The sequence below is a fragment of the Hylobates moloch genome, unplaced genomic scaffold (assembly GCF_009828535.3).
Source record: "Hylobates moloch isolate HMO894 unplaced genomic scaffold, HMol_V3 SCAFFOLD_11, whole genome shotgun sequence".
In the NCBI taxonomy this organism is placed as follows: Eukaryota; Metazoa; Chordata; class Mammalia; order Primates; family Hylobatidae; genus Hylobates; species Hylobates moloch.
This window is the reverse complement of record NW_026652286.1, coordinates 44,076,018-44,093,259: the sequence shown is the minus strand read 5'-3', so window position 1 is coordinate 44,093,259 and position 17,242 is coordinate 44,076,018. Positions and strand designations below refer to the sequence as shown.

At 45.6% G+C, this 17,242-nt stretch overlaps 1 protein-coding gene and 1 non-coding gene across 9 annotated transcripts in view; both read left to right on the top strand.

The window, feature by feature from the left end:
- The window catches only part of NUMA1 (nuclear mitotic apparatus protein 1), a 78,559-nt gene that overhangs the window by 24,726 nt on the left and 36,591 nt on the right, over positions 1–17,242 (top strand). Inside the window, exon 1 of one of the 8 annotated variants that reach the window (XM_032166831.2) lies at positions 14,347–14,478. The exons of 4 other annotated variants lie outside the window; for them this stretch is intronic. The gene's annotated coding sequence lies outside the window, so the exon portion shown is untranslated. Of the gene's footprint in view, positions 1–14,346; positions 14,479–14,775; positions 14,856–15,181; positions 15,344–15,649; positions 15,698–17,242 lie in introns of those variants that run through there. 3 more of the 8 variants (XM_032166835.2, XM_032166830.2, XM_032166834.2) reach the window with 3 other exon arrangements.
- Positions 8,322–8,428, top strand: LOC116477504 (U6 spliceosomal RNA). The gene has a single exon (XR_004250477.1). It is a non-coding gene; the product is annotated as a U6 spliceosomal RNA (small nuclear RNA).

Genomic DNA, 17,242 nt, shown 5'->3' with positions numbered 1-17,242 from the left:
CTCAGCCTCCTGAGTAGCTGAGACTTCAGGCATGCCACCATACCTGGCTAATTTTTTTTTATTTGTTGTTGTTTCTCTTGAGACAGAGTCTCACTCTGTCACCCAGGCTGGAGTGAAGTAGTATGATCTCAGCTCACTGCAGCCTCCACCTTCCAGGTTCAAGCACTTCTTGTGCCTCAGCCTCCTGAGTAGCTGGGCTTATAGGCATGCACCACCACACCTGGCTAATTGTGTGTGTGTGTGTGTGTGTGTGTGTGTGTGTGTGTGTGTGTGTGTGTGTATTTTTATTAGAGACGAGATTTTAGCATGTTGGCCAGGCTGGTCTCAAACTCCTGGCCTCAGGTAATCTGTCTGCCTCGGCCTCTCAAAGTGCTAAGATTACAGGCGTAAGCCACCGTGCCCAGTTTTTTTTTTTTTTTTTGAGAGATGGGGGTCTTGCTTTGTCACCCAGGCTGGTCTTGAACTCCTGGGCTCAAGTGATCCTCCCATCTCAGCCTCCTGAGCCGTTGGGATTACAAGTGCAAGCCTCCGGACCTGGCTTGCCTGGTATTTAATAATTATAGTATGACATATATACAGAAAAGTACACAAAGTTTACAGCTCAAGGACTTTCCACAAGGTGAACACACCTGTGTTACTAGCACCTACATCGAGAAGCAGAACATTACCAGCATACCATTAGCCCCTTCCCAGTCACTATCCCCCTATTGTTTTATTTTTAAATGTAGTGAAAGTATACATAGGGATGATGACTCTTGGTTCATAAGTGAATGGCTCATGTTATCTCAGGTGAGTCTTCTGGAAAGGGAGGAGCCAGAAAACCATGGTTACATCGTGGCCCAGTTGCTTTTTAGCTGTATGACCTTAGGCAAGGTAAATTTAACTTTTCTGGACTTCATTCCTCTTTGGTAAAGTGAAAATAATAATGTCCTCACCTTAAAGGGCTGTTGTAAGGTTCTTCTGACATTATTGGTAAACAGGAAATACCTTGTAAATGGGAAACACTTTGTTAGTTGTAAAGAGCCATACACAAATAATAGTCATTTTTGTTGAGAGCTGTGGAATCTCAAGCAGAAGAGAAAATGATGATCCCCAAATCTATTCTCTTTATCACCTTTGCTGTCTCATTTTTTTTGTTGACATTGGTGTCACTGTCTTTCTGTTAAATTCTCCCAAAATAAAAATAATATAAAGGTCCTAACAGGAATCCCCAGAGATCTGGAATTTCTCCTAAAGTGTTTTACTTCTTCTCTTAATGCTGATGCCCGCTAGATCTGTGCAAGGCAGAGACCTTGGTAAATCAACAAACTTCAATCACAAATGAGTACATCACCCATTTACAGGCCTTACAAGCAAGCATGATCTTCTCATAGACACTCTTCTGAATTTATTCACTGTTCCAAATGGAGCCCAGATCCATATCTCTAACCCCAAATCATATTTTTCATTAGTTACTGATTATTTCTAACTGTATATCCAGTAGATATCTCACATCTAAGACCTAACTCTCAAACTGCTTGCCAATATAGCAAGACGGTTTAGATTTTGGGCTTGGAGTGGGACAGTCTTCAGTTTGAATCTTAATTCTGCTACTTATTAGCCTCATAATCTTTGCTAATAAAGATCATGACAGTTGCTTAACATCGTGAAAGATTTATTCTATAAGTCGAGGGTATTAATAGTATTTGCTTGATGGGGTGATACTATGCTCAAATGAATGGAAATTGTTATTGTTACTCTTACATTCTTTTTTTTTTTTTTTTTTGAGATGGAGTTTTGCTCTTGTTTCCCAGGGTGGATTGCAATTGTGTGATCTCGGCTAACTGCAACCTCCACCTCCTGGGTTTGAGCAATTCTTCTGCCTCAGCCTCCTGAGTAGCTGGGATTACAGGTGCCTGCCACCATGCCCGGCTAATTTTTTTTGTATTTTTAGTGGAGACAGGGTTTCACCATGTTGGCCAGGCTGGTCTCGAACTCCTGGCCTCAAGTGACCCACCTGCCTCGACCTCCCAAAGTGCTGGGATTACAAACGTGAGCCACTGTGCCCAGCCACTCTTACATTCTTATCTTGCTTTTTGGCACGCATGTTCATCTATTTGTTCACTCAAGCTGGGAAATTTAGAGGTGCTTCAAGAATTTTCCTTTTCTCATTCTTCATTTATACAGTTGTCCCTCAGTATCTGTGAGGTATTGGTTCCAGGACTTCACACAGATACCAAAATCCTTGGATGCTCAAGTCTCTATATAAAATGGTATAATATTAGCATATAACCTACACACATCCTTCCTATAGTTTAAATCATCTTTGGGTTACTTATATAATGCAATGTAAATACTATGTAAATAGTTGTTACATTGTGTTGTTTAGAATAATGACAAGAAAAAATGTTTATACATCTTCAGTACAGATGCTTTTTTTTCCCCCAAAATGTTTTTCATCTCAGGTTGGTTGAATCCACACATGTGGAACCCATGGATACAGAGGGCCTACTGTAATTGGTTGTCAGGGCCTATGTTAAATAGTTCTCAAAGCTATTGTTGCATCTTTATTGTCATTGCCTTACTTCAGACATACATTACTTCTTGCTTGTAACAGACAATGGTTTTTGCACTGCATTCTGTAAAGTTTTACAGAACTATAGAACTGACTTAAGAACCAGGGGGAAGCAGAGGGAACAAGTTTCCAAATATCCCTTACTTCAAACTGTCTTCTTCTATGTGTCCTGCGGTTCTATATAAAGGTTACCTTTAAATAGAGTTCATTTAAAATATATAGTTTGGAACCTTTCATTCATTCAAGAAGTATTTATCAAGCACTTATGCTGTGCCAGCCATTGTGCTGATTTCTAAGAATTCAGTGGTGAGCACACAGTTTGTGATTTCATGGAACTTAAGGCAGTAAGAGAAAGATAAATTAATAAAATACAAAAAGGCGTAATTAGGAACTATGGGCTGGGCACAGTGGCTCATACCTGTTATCCCAGTGCTCTGGGAGGCCAAGGTGGGAGCTTCACTTTAGTTCAGGAGTTCGAGACCAGCTTGGACAACATAGCAAGATCCTGTCTCTACAAAAAAAAAAAAAAAAAAAATAGCCAGGTGTGGTGGCATGTGCCTGATAAAGTGCTATTATTATTCCCATTTTACAGCTGGGGAAAATGAAGGCACAGAGAGAGTAAATAACTTGCCCAAGGTTGCAGAGCTATTAAGCTATAAACCCAGAATTTGTATTAGGTTGTCTTAAGTTCAGACCTCATAATCTTAGCCATTATGCTGTATTGCCTTCCTACTTTGTCTTACCATTCCAGTCTGTACTTTATACAGTTTCCCTTCTGAAACATAGCCCTGATCATGCTGTTCCCCTTTACCCTCTTCCTTTAGAAACCTTGATTGTCTTTTCATCATCTACAATTTCTTAGCATGAGGCAAGTGCCTCACAATTTAATATTACTTACCCTTTTTTTTTTGAGACGGAGTCTTCCTCTGTCACCAGACTGGAGTGCAGTGGCATGATCCCGGCTCACTGCAACCTCCACCTCCTGGGTTCAAATGATTCTCCTGCCTCAGCCTCCTGAGTAGCTGGGATTACAGGCACGCGACCACACCCAGCTAATTTTTGTATTTTTAGTAGAGACGGGGTTTCACCATGTTGACCAGGATGGTCTCAATCTCCTGACCTCATGATCCACCTGCCTTGGCCTCCCAAAGTGCTGGCGTGAGCCACCGCCCCTGGCCTTACTTATTACCCTTCTTATCATCTGATGCACCTCCCTAAAACTGCATGCCATTGTTCAACTGTAATATGCTCTGTCTTTGCACGTGCTGTTTTCTCTGCCTAGAATGCTCCTTTTTTACTTTTTGATGAAACTCTACTTATCTTGCTCATATTTTAATATCTAGCTTAAATGTCACTTCCTCTGTAAAGCATTCCCCATCATCCCATCCTGAGTTAGTCCCTCACAGCTCCTTTAAACCAGTACCTACTCTTATTTTCTCATTCCGAAGTCTTTCCATGAAAGCAAGAATCTTAGTGTTCTCTTTAGCTCCCCACCTTTCCCACACCCCTATATGCTAAGAGCATTGTCTCTACGTCTGTAATGCCTTTCAGATCCACCTGTTTTAGTTTCTACTGCCCCTGCCCTGGCAGTGCAGTTTTCTCTCTACCTCTACAGCTGCCACCTAAGTCTATTTTCTGCCTCTGGCCTCCCTGTTGTGCTAGAGTCATCTTTTCAAAAAGCACAAGTAGTATACCATTCTCTTGCCCAGGACTCTTCAGTGCCTCCCACTTCTCTTCAGTAAGTCACCCTGGGTTGTTGGTCCCCACTAGCCTTGCTTGTGTTGTCTTACCTTCCTTTCAGCACACCCCAAGCCCATGTTCTTTGGCTTCATATTATGGTTACAGATGTGTCTCTTCCTTTACAAGATTATAAACTCAAGTTTAAAGATTTACCCTTGGGCCAGGCACAGTGGCTCACACCTGTAATCCCAGCACTTTGGGAGGCCAAGGTGGGCTGATCGCTTGAGCTCAGGAGTTTGAGACCAGCTTGGGCAACATGGCAAAACCCCATCTCTACAAAGAGTACAAAACTAGCCGGGCATGGTCCTGCACACCGGTAGCCCCAGCTACTTGGGAGGCTGAGGTGGGGAGGATCACTTGAGGCTGGGAGGCGGAGGTTGCAGTGAGCTGAGATTGCACCACTGCACTCCAGCCTGGGCAACAGAGTGAGACCCTGTCTCAAAAAAAAAAAATCTTTGAATTCCTAGCACAGTATGTAGGATGTTTATATCATGTTTATAGTCGAATATCCCTGATTAAATTTCATTAATTCTAAGTAAAGAGTAACATACCTTATGTATTTTGGAGAATATGTTTTGAAATAAAGAAAGAGCTTTTCCTTAAAAGGGATAAATTTCAGTTAGTAGGAAAATTGCTTATGTGAAATTTTGTACTTCTCAGTGATGCCAGATACATAGGATTTATTTTCTCTAATGGTGATCAAGTTATTTATTAGCATCTTTAAAAGTGTGGATAGGACAGCACGGTGGCTCACACCTTTTAATTCCAACACTTTGGGAGGTCAATGCAGGCGGATCGCTTGAGCCCAGGTGTTCGAAACCAGCCTAGGCAACATAGCGAGACTTCATCGCTACTAAAAATTAAAAATAGCCAGGCATGGTGGCGCGTGCCTGTTGTAGCAGCAGCTACTTGTAAGGCTGAGGCGGGAAGATCACTTGAGCCCAGAAGTTTGAGGTTGCAGTGAGCTATGATTGTGCCACTGCGCTCCAGCCTGGGTGACAGAGCAAGACCCTGTCTCAAAAAAAAAAAAAAAAAAAAAGATGGGTATATATCTGGTGCCATTTAGACACCTGCATTGCCCTTTTCATGAGCTGTGGCAGAAGCAGTATGAACAATGAATGCAGAAATGCTTTGTATACATAAAGACCTATACTGATGAGAAAGAGGATGTAGCTGAGATGTGCTGGAGAGAGCACTGGATTTAGAAGACGTCTTTTTGAGTTCTGGCTCTGCAGCCTTACCAGTCAACCTTGAGGCAGGTATTTTCTTCTTACTGAGCCTTAGGTTCCTAATTGATAAAATTGGAATAAACCTTGCCTCTTAGGGTTCTTTTGGGAAGATTAATTGAGATGTGAGACACAGCCTTCCTTAAAAATCCTGAAATTTGTTCAAATCCCTAGCACAATATGTATTTTAGGATTTTATCATGCCCATGTTAGACACCATTCCCACTTATTTCACGTATTAGTAACATATTGACAAGTTGGTTCTTGAGACAATCTGTCTTCCTGTTTAGAACTCATATTCATGTTTGTTCATTTCTATCAGTGACTAAAGGCATTCTGATGTGGGAAAAGGAAAAGTGGACCTGGAACCAGAAAGACAGGGGTCTCAGTGCTGTGTAGGACAGGGATGATAAAGTAGAGAGGTGGGGAGGAGAAGGGGTGAAGACCTAGGTATAGAAAGCTACTTTTCTTTAGTCTGTTTAGACAGATGTACTTATAAATTGCATTTTGTGGCTTTTATTTATGAAAAGCTGCCTTGTAGTTCCTCGAGTGTGGCTCCAATCACCTTTCATTGTATGCCATGCTAAGTTGGTACTACCAGTTTCCAAGGACCTCCTCCTTTCAACAGAGTATTAATGAAGCACCCACATCTGCCTTGCTTTGGGGATGGGTCCTAATAGGGTAACACACAATGTGCCTGTTTCTAGGAGATTTGCTATTTTTTGGAAAGAACACCCTAACTAGTGATGTTTTGACCAGATTCTGAGGAGACAAGTTCTACTACAAGATTTGTTGCTTGAGAATGGTATCCTGTGGAAAGAATCATGGGAATTTTTGGAAGTGGAAAGGTACCTTATATTTTTAGAGACCGAGTCTCACTCTGTTGCCCAGGCTAGAGTGCAGTGGCATGATCATAGCTCACTGTAACCTCAAACTCCTGGGCTCAAGTGATCCTCCCACCTCAGCCTCCCAAGTTGCCAGGACTGCAGACACACACCACCATGCCCAGCCAATTTTCTTTTTTTGATATATATCTATTTATCTATCTATCTATAGATAGATAGATGGATAGGCAAATATATATATATATATATATATTTTTTTTTTTTTTTTTTTTTGAGACAGGGTCTCACTGTGTTGCCCACGCTGGTCTCAAATTCCTTGGCTCAAGTGATCCTCCCATCTTGGCCTCCAAAAGTGCTGAGATTACAAGCATGAGCAACTGTGCCTGGCCCTGAAAAGGTAGTTTAGAGCTGATCCGACCCTAGCTTAGTTCTCAGTAATTTGCCTCTGACTTGCATTAAGCCACGTAGCTAGTAAGTGACCCATCACCCCTCCAGGGGCTTTCAACCCTGGCAACTTGAGAGGCTGACGCTCGGTTCACCCATTCTCGCCTCACCCCCCAAACTGGACTACAGGCCCCCCACCACCCCGGCTAATTTTTTTGGTTTCACCGTGGTCTCGATCTCCTGACCTCGTGATCCGCCCACCTCGGCCTCCCAAAGTGCTGGGATTACAAGCATGAGCCACCGCGCCCGGCCTCACATTTCTTATAATAGTTCTGTGTTTGTGAGCAAACATTGTGCTAGATATGTTGATATGTTGCCTGTAGGGACAGAGCCATTTTACTCTTCTGTGACAGTGAAACAGGGTGGAGAGGTTCTTAGCTGTTTTGTAGAAAGGCCTTCTTGAGAGAGAACTGAGTGGGCCTGTTGGATGTTATAATGAATCCTCTCTGGGTTTTGATTTGCCCTCTGCTTTTCTTCCCAGGAAGACTCAGGCTTACCAACACTGCCTCATTAATCAGCCACTATCCTCTGAAGAGGTAGAATGAGGCCATGGTAAATAAGCTGAAGGTCAGGCTCCTGAAACGGCAGTCCTTCCCTTTAGCACCAGCATTTCCTTCCAGCCTCCCCCTCTCACCCTTGAGATACTGCCAACGTCCCTCCTAGTAGAAGACTTTTCTTGGTGCTTGCTGTTTTCAGAGGAGTTTTGGCCCTTTAATATTTGTAAAGCTCTCGGATCCTCAGAAAAAAATTCTTTAGTGATTAGTTTTGAAATTGGAGCTGTTTGATTATTTTGATTAAGAAGTTGATTTTCGGCCTGGCGCGGTGGCTCACTCCTGTAATCCCAGCACTTTGGGAGGCCCAAGCAGATGGATCACCTGAGGTCAGGAGTTCAAGCCCAGCCTGGCCAACATGGTGAAAACTCATCTCTACTAAAAATAAAAAAAATTAGACCGGTGTGTTGGCTGGCGCCTGTAATCCCAGCTACTCAGGAGGCTGAGGCAGGAGAATCGCTTTAACCTGGCAGGTGGAGGTTGCAGTGAGCTGAGGTCGTGCCATTGCACTCCAGCCTGGGCAACAAGAGCAAAACTGTCTCAAAAAATTAAAAAAGTTGATTTTCATGAGGAAAAGCACACGGCTTCTTTGATTTGCTGAGAATATGCTAGCTTTTATTCATTCACTCAATGATTGTCTATTTAACAGCTGTAGAGAGTAATGTAGGCTGGCTGAGTGCAGTGGCTCATGCCTATTATCCCAGCTACTTGGGAGGCTGAGGTACAAGAATCACATGAACCCGGGAGGCAGAGGTTGCAGTGAGCTGAGGTCGCACTACTGCACCCCAACTTGGGCGACAGAGCGAGACTCCATCTCAAAAAAAAAAAAAAAGAGAGAGAGAATAATATAGGGACAAGGTAGACAACTTACTACTTACATGACTAGACCATGTAAGTCACCTAATTCCTGAGCCTCAGATTTCCTCATTTTTAAAACTGCCCAGTGCTTGGTTCGGCAGCATGTATACTAAAATTGGAACAAAATAAAATAAAATAGGAATGATACAGAGATTAGCATGGCCCCTGTGCAAGGATGACATGCAAATTTGTGAAGAGTTCCACATTTTTTAAAATTTTATTAAAAAAATTAAGTAAAATAAACAAAACTGCCCAATACAATGCCTTCTAGTCTTTTCTCTGTCACTTATGTCCTGGCATAATAAAGACTATCATTATCGTTGCTGTTACTGTTGTAATTCGTAGCTAATCCAGAGCCTGTCCCCTGCGGTCATCTTGTCTAATCCTCAGGACAAACTGTAACTTTATAGACCTGCCTGGCAGAGTGGAGGGTTTGGGTAAGGGAATAACGATTCTAGAAGCTAGAACTCTAGAAGCTGCAGGTCATGGAGGGCCTTGAGTGCCAGGCTAATTGTTTGTGTTAGAATCATCCCATGGGGATGACTGGGGACTTGAACTATCCTAGTATTTATTTGTTTTTGTTTTTTGAGACGTGTCTTGCTCTGTTGCCCAGGCTAGAGTGCAGTGGCATGATCATAGCTCACTATAACCTCAAACTCCTGGACTCAGGCAATCCTCCCACCTCAGCCTCCTGAGTAGCTAGGACTACAGGCGCACACCACCATGTCTGGCTAATTCTTTTATTTTTTGTAGAGTTGGGGATGTCGCTATATTACCCAGGCTGGTCTTGAACTCCTGAGGAATTTGAACTCCTGAGCTCAAATTATCCTCCCACCTTGGCCTCCCAAAGTTCTGGGATTATAGGCATGAGCCACCACACCCAGCTCCAATCTTTTTTTGTTTAAACTTTCAAAAATGATAATATAAGTCCTGGTGCGATGGCACGTGCATGTAGTCCCAGCTTCTCAGGAGGCTGAGGCAGGAGGATCACCTGACCCTTTGAAATAACCTTTGTGCTCCTAACCAGTCACCACCCCACTCCAACCTCTATCTGAACTCTACTGAAATTTATTTATTTAATTTAAAATTCTTTTTTTTTTTTTTTTCTTTTTTTGCGATGGAGTCCCACTCTGTCACCCAGACTGGAGTGCAACGGCACAATCTCAGCTCACTGCAACCTCCGCCTCCCGGATTCAAGTGATTCTCTTGCCTCAGCCTCCTAAGTAGCTGAGATTACAGGCTCCTGCCACCACACTCAGCTAATTTTTGTATTTTTAGTAGACATGGGATTTTGTCACATTGGACAGGTTGGTCTTGAACTCTTGAGCTCAAACAATCTGCCCACCTCGACCTCCCAAAGTTCTGGGATTAAGGCATGAGCCACTGTGCCCAGCCCTCCCTACTGAATTTAAAATAATTTCCTTCCTTCCCTCTTTTCCTTCCTTTGTTCCTTTCTCTCTATCTCTCTGTCCCTCTCCCCGCTGTCCACCCCTTTCTTTTCTTCTCTTTTTCTTTCTTTTTTTGAGGCGGAGTTTCACCCTTGTTGCCCAGGGTGGAGTGCAATGGCACGATCTCGGCTCACGGCAACCTCCGCCTCCCGGGTTCAAGCGATTCTCCTGCCTCAGCCTCCTGAATAGCTGGGATTACAGGCATGCGCCACCACACCCAGCTAATTTTGTATTTTTAGTAGAGATGGGGCTTCTCCATGTTGGTCAGGTTGATCTCGAACTCCCGACCTCAGGTGATCTGCCTGCCTTGGCCTCCCAAAGTGCTGGGATTACAGGCGTAAGCCACCGTGCCCAGCCCTTCTTCTCTTTTTCTAGAAAGGTTTTATCACTCCTTTCCCACTCTTCTGAGGACAGTAAGAATCAGGCAGGAGCCATGTGGCTGCCTGCTGCTTGTCTAGGCTGTGAGAGGGGCTGTGGAAATTCTGCTGCTGCCACAGGAGGGAGGAAGAGGAGGGAAAGGCTGGCAAAACTGGCCAGGCTCCTTGGGCTGTCCTGAAGAGCTAGCCCAGAAACTTGGCAGCAGAGGGGTTCTAGGGGAAGGTTCAGCCTCTTGGAAGCTGCACAGCTGGAAGCTGTTGCCTTGAGTTTAGAGCAAGGGACCAGGCTGGGGAGACCCTTTGTACGCTTTGAGACAGTATCAATTCTATCTGGGCTAGGAAGCTTCAGGGCTGACCCATTGCCATATGTGGCCAGGGCAGTTTTAGCAGGCCTCCCTCCTATTTTCACCTTATACATTTTCTGGAGCATTGATAATGCCAGTCTTTAAGTTTGGCTAGGCCTGTGATGGCTCATGCCTGTAATCCTAGCACTTTGGGAGGCTGAAGCAGGCACATCGCTTGAGCCCAGGAGTTTGAGACCAGCCCGGGCAACATGGTGAAACTCTGTCTCTACAAAAAAATACAAAAATTAGTCAGGAGTGGTGGCACGCACCTGTAGTCCCAACTACTCCGGAGGCCGAGGTGGGAGGATTGTTTGAGCCCAGGAGGCTGAGGCTGCAGTGAGCCATGATTGTGCCACTTGCACTCAAGCCTGGGTGACAGAGTGAGACTCTGTCTCAAGAAAACAAAAACAAAACAAAAACCCAAACAATTATGTTTGCCACTTTGCTTTTCTGTAAACGTTTTGGTATCTGCTTTGCCTTTGCTTTCATGGTGCTCCTTTGGATAAGAACTTCCATTTCTACTAATAGCGATTGCTAACTACAGACTACAAATGATACAGTGGGAATAGCCTACAGGGCCTGGAAGAAGCAGCGGGGTGATGGGGAGCCTACAGCAATGAGCCTCGGTCTGACCCCCACCCCCACCTCATCCCAACCACCCACCATAGTCATTCTCTGGTGGCCAGAAAGTTGAATTTGTAAACCTGACATCCAGATGTAGTTTGGAGAAGCAGATTTAAGGAGCCCTAGTGTGCTAGGTGTTATGCGGGATCACAGAGAGAGAGAGGTGGAACTGGTTATGCCCTTGAGGAATTTCCTTCTAGATTTGAAGATTTGCATGCATATACACATAAGTGCCAAGAGTAGGAGGTGGTTACATTTTTCTTATCACCAGCATAATACAAGATTATTAAAAATAAATGCAAGGCCAGGCACAGTGGCTCACACCTGTAATCCAGCACTTGGGAGCCCGAGGTGGGCGGATCACGAGGTCAGGAGTTCGAGACCAGCCTGGCCAACATGGTCAAACCCCATCTCTACTAAAAATACAAAAATCAGCTGGGCATGGTGGCAGGTGCCTGTAATCTCAGCTACTTGGTAGGCTGTGGGAGGAGAATCGTTTGAACCTGGCAGGCGGAGGTTGCATTGAGCTGAGATCATGCCATTGTACTCCAGCCTGGGTGACAGGGCAAGACTCCATCTCAAAAAAAAAAAAAAGCGAACACACAGCATAGAAAGTCCCCAAGTGAATGTTCCCTACAATCTAACTCCTCCCCCAAAGTAATCCCTGTTAACTGTTAAATATTTGAGGAGTTGGGAATATTAAATCAAATATATTAAATATTTGAGCTGGACCCTAAAGTAAAATCTGGAGAGGCAGGCTGATGGGAAGAAGGCAGACAGACAGAGGATCCAGTCTCCTGCTCCAGGCAGAATACCCTCTCTGGCTTCCCAAACAATTGGTGAGCCAACTTCTGCTTAGACACCTTGGTGACAAGGGACCAAAATGCCAAGTAGGAATTAGTCTGCAGGAAGCATCCATCCATGCCTTACATGCTAGCCAGTGTGTTGGACACCTTATAGGTGTTATTGAATTAATTTTCATCACTTTATAACAGGTGTCTTTATTCTTATTTTACAAATAGGGATACCAAGGTTCAGAAGTTTCTTGCCAATGTCAAATAGTTAGCAGCATGTGGTAGAGACTTCTGCCATTTACTTGCTATGTGATCTTGGCAAATTATTTAATCTCGTGGCTCAATATCCTCCTCTCTAAAGTTGGGTGATAATGGTACCTACTTCATTAAGGGAGTTTTTAAGATTAATGAGTTTGTACATATTAGGTCAGTAGAATAGTGTCGGGTACATAGTATGCACTCTAAGCATTAGCTACTATATGTCTTTCTGTCTGTCTGTCTATCTTTCCATTTATTTATGTATTTATTGAGACAGAGTCTTGCTCTGGCACCCAGGCTGGAGTGCAGTGGCATGATCTCTGCTCATTCCGAGTTCAGGCAATTCTCCCACCTTAGCCTCTTGAGTAGCTGGGACTTTGACACTAAAAAAGACACTAATTTGTTTCTAAATCATGAAGTTTTACTGGTTATCTTACATGTAAAACATTTTAGCCTATATATTATAAACTGTAGCCAATGATTGTGACCTCTATAGTATAGCCCCTAGTAGAAAAAGACAAAGACAACTCTGGGCCAGGTGTGGTGGTTCATGCCTGTATCCCAGGGCTTTGGGAGAAGCATAGAATTTTTAGAGAAGAATTTAAAATAATGCTGTGCCTAGGCAACATAGTGATAGCCTGTCTCTACAGAGAAAAAAAAAAAAAAAAATTAGCCAGGCATGGTGGCACACACCTGTACTTCCACTGCTTGGGAGGCTGAGGCAGGTGGATCACTTGATCCCAGAAGTTTGAGGTTACAGTGAGTTATGATCTTGCCACTGCACTCCAGCCTGGGTGACAGAGTGAGACCCTGCCTTTAAAAAAAAAAAAAAAAAAAAAAGAACTCAGCTTGGCTAATTTTTTGTTTTTGTTTTTTTTGTATGGTTTTTTGTATTTTTTTGGTAGAAACAGGGTTTCGCCATGTTGCCCAGGCTGGCCTCTCAAAGTGCTGGGATTACAGGCATGAGCCACCGTGCCCCACCAGCTACTATTTATTATACTCTGTTTTCTCTCTTGTTCTGACATCCTGTCATCTCCTCAGTTTAATTCTGCATATCATCCCTCATACTTTCCTCCCCTGTACAGCTCCTCTCTCTGCCTCCTATCAGTTCTTTACCCTGTCTCCACAATGTCTCTCACTGCAGCTTCCACCTGGGTTCAAGTGATCTTGATCAGCCTCCCGAGTAGCTGGAACTATAGGTGCGGGCCACCACACCCGGCTAATTTTTTATTCATGAAATTTTTTGTAGAGATGGGATCTCTCTATGTTGCCCAGGCTGGTCTCAAACTCTAGGACTCCAGTGGTCCACCCAAAGTGCTGGGATTACAGGTGTGAGCCATCGTGCCAAGCCCCCTTTCCATTCTTTCTTACCTTACCCTCTTGTGTGCCCTCATTACCTGTCTCCTGACTGTGCAGCCTCCTGACTCACCTCATTGCTGCTAGTCTCATTCAGGTATATATCAGAATAAACTTGGGGCACAGTTTTTGTCATACCACAGCTCTGTGTTAATAACAAACAAACTTACAAATCTTTGATTCCTTGGTTTGAGGTTCAAGATTCTCCTAGCTCTCTGACCCCACCTCACTCTTCAAGCCTTTTCTCCCACTGCTTCCATGCCACCTCACTCTTCAAGCCTTTTCTCCCACTGCTTCCATGCCTCCTCTCTGCTTTCTCTTCCTCCCCACACCTCTCTGTTTCCATCTGGGGAAATGCTACCTGTGTGTTTCAAGGTCCAAATTAAAATGGCACTTCATTTTCCTAATCCTTCCCTACTCTAAACTGGTTAGATTTTTTCTTTACAGCTTTTATGGAAGTTAGCACACCAGTTTGAAATTAATCTTCAAGTCACATTTCTTATCTCCTGTGAATTACAACCTACCTCAGTGCAGATGCTGGGCTTAATTCATCTTTGTATACTTCCTAGAGTTTCCTATAGGAGTGCCTTACACATAGTAGGTGCTCAGTAAATGTTTGTGGCATAAGATTGGGGGTGCCTGTTGACCATCATCTGGTGGGCTTCCCTTTCAACCTCGGTGAAGTTCGCTATTCAGTGGGGGGAAATGCTGTGGTTTTGTCTTCTAAGAGTCAGACATCTTTTGTTTTCAGCCTTGTAGGAGAAGCAGAGCCTACAAGTCCCGGTGCCTGCGTCTGTTAAGGGCTGCAGCCAGTGCCTGGCGTACTCGGTCTCGTGCCTTGGCCCCTCAGCCCCTCCCCACAAATGCTCAGCGGAACAGGGGATTAGGTTCTGGCAGCACAGCTGGGATTTTGGCGGCCATTCCACAGCCGACAATAGCACGCAGCACAGGACAGCGCAGGCCTGTACTCCAGGGCCAGAATCTGCCTGGGCTTCTTGTTTGGGTGGTGGAGGGGGAGGAGCGGGCACAGCACGGCATCCTGGCCTTGCCACGCAGAAGGTATGGGCTGGAGAGATTCCCTCGGGGAATGGACTTAGTGGGTGGCCGTGTCCCAGAGCAGGGCAGGCGGTGCCTATGGAAGGTGGCAAGGCGCTTTGTGTGTGAGTGGCATGGTTGTGCTTAAAGACACAGCCTGCCCTGGGGCCGGCAGGAAGCTGCCCCCGATCAAAGGGCCTGCATGTTGCTTGTTCTTCAAAGCCTCTGTTCCCGGGTCTTCCTCCTTGCCCTGCGGTCCGCCAGGCAGGGGCTGATCTAATTATCAGGACAGCCCTTGTCCTACCCTTCCATTGCTGTTCATAGAGATGGACAGATTATTACTGCTGCCTTAAACTCTGGGTGGAAAACAGAGCGAAAGGGGAGTGTCCGGTTGATCCCAGGTTTGTCAGGCAGGCCACCGTGAGATGTGTTTTGTGTGTTTATGCCACAGTTTGCCTTGGCTCTTGCTGCTGTTGGAGTTCAGTAATTTTGCCTGCCTGCTTGTGTCTTCACCCACAACCCGCCGCCCCCATTCGTCCTGCTTTTCTTGTTCGTGGACCAAGCCTCCAGCCTTCCCCTTTGCAGCCCCTCCTCTCCAGTGCACCCCCTCCCTCTGGGCCCCACCCCCACTAAGAGTCCCCTGCTTGCTGTTGCTCCCAGATCTGGGAAGCTTGCTGTGCCTTTAAAGAAAGCAGACTCCTGGCTGTGACGCACTTCTGGCTGTCAGCCAGGAAGATCGCTCCTGCCAGGCAGACTGAGAAGAAAACCAACAACTTTTCTTTTGTGTGTGGGGTTACTTTCCACTGGCCCCCCCTTCCTCCTCTTCTTTCAAGATTTAAATGCTAATGGCGGATTAAAACCTGTAGATACGTTTGGCTTTAGGAGTCTGGTAAGGCCCCCCCGCACCGAGACTTTTTCTCCCTCACTCTTTCTCTGGGTTTTTGTTCAAACATGGACGAGGGGGTGGGGTGGATTCTCCCCCCTCACCTCCCTTTCCTGCGCCATCCTTAAAGGGGAGGGAGAGAAGAGGGAGAGCAAGTAAACATACTCAGAAACAGGCGCTGTGGAGCAGAGCTTGCCAACATCCGGGAGTTGGCGCCTTTCAGAGCAAAGGGTTGCTTTCTTTCCCCCTTGCGTAGATGTCAGCATGTTTTTGTTCAGAGAAGGAAAGCGTGTGCGCCTGCTCGTTGAGCTATAGCGACAGCTCAGGAGAGGGCTTCACCATTTCTGCGTGAGGCCATGGGTGTGTGTGCGGTGGTGGGCAGTGAAAAGTTCATTTTGTCAGCTGGTAGGGACCAGGGTGTGTGAATGTAGTGGTCGGGGCCCAGGTCAGTGTGTGTGTGTGTGTGTATGTACGCGCCTCAGTACAATACATGGCTGCAGGCCTGGTCGCAGGTCTGGTTCCTGATTGCATCTCTTTTGCCATCACCCTGATCTGGACCCTCCAGAGCATGGGGAGAAGGGGCAGACATCTGTAAGCCACTTTTGAAGAAACCAGAGAATCTTGGTTTCCTCTGCAATCCCTCCCTTGTTCCTCTCCAGGGCTTTGGGGTTCTGTGCCAAACTCTAGGCTACAAAGATGGGGTGGTCTGTGTGAAGAGGGGGAGGCCTCAGCCCAAGCTACTCCCTTTAGATGGACCAAACTGGTTTGCCCCGACCTCAGGAAACTCTTTGGACTTGGACCAGACGGTCTACCCAGGGCTCCCCAGGAATTGAGAAAGATTATTTTTCTCTGTATGGCGTCTCTTGGAGCCACTGGTCCTTTTGCCTTTTATCTTCTCAGAGGCAGAGGATGTACCAGCAAAGTATTTCCTATGCTGTTTTTATAGCTTATTAGCCTAGGGCAAGGTGGCTTGGCCCCTCTGGGGTAACCTGCCAGGTGAGATCTGGGTGTTTGCTTGCATGTGCCTCCTGACCTATCCGTCCCAGAGTTGGAGGAGGAGGAGCCCCAAGATCAGAGTTTTCACTCTTTGGATGTGGGTGTCTCTCAGATGGGGAGTATCTTTCTAAGAAAGGGGTACAGAGCATGGAATTCTTAGGCTACAGGCAGGCAGAGTCTCAGGGTAAGTGGTGGTAAATTTTGCAAGTGAGCACTGGCGCACAGATGGGGCAGCCATTTCCTTTGTGAGCTGTGAGGCTGTAGGCCTTTGGAACTATCAGGTGGAGAAGGGGGTGGGGTTCTGGGAAGGACCCTTTGGGGTGGGAGCTTGTGTGGGCTTTGGGCCCTGAAATTCTGGGAGTGGGAATTAGCACTAAGAGAATGAGGGTTCAGCAGAAGCAGGGGCCCATGAGCTGAGAGATTGGTATAGTTTAACAACTCTCTGGGACCAAAGGTCACTTTGGTGTTATCTTGAGGTAGGTCTGGTGTTCCCTTGATGGGCAGTAAGTGGCTAAGAGGCAGTCTAAAAGGAGCTGGCACACAGGCCAGGCGGGGTAAGGAGAGCAATGCTGCTGCAGCTCAGACCCTCTGGCCTTTGGCCTATCACTTGTTCTGTACTTAAAACTGAAGCTTTTTCAGAACAGACTCCAGAGCTCAGCAACTTGACCCTCTGGTCCTGCTTCTTGCGTCTGAGCAGGTGGTTTACATTAGCCTCAGCCCTGGTAGGAAATCATGGCTAGGCTTTAACTCTTTAAGGTCCAGAGAGGGTACAGGCAGAGTGGCTGCGTGTCTCTTTAGTGTCACTTTCCTTATCTTGATATTTATTTTCTGGAAACAGAGGGGTTACTGTAAATGTGGGAATTGGTCCTGACGTGGGGGAGCTGCATTGTGTCAGTTTGGGAAATGTAA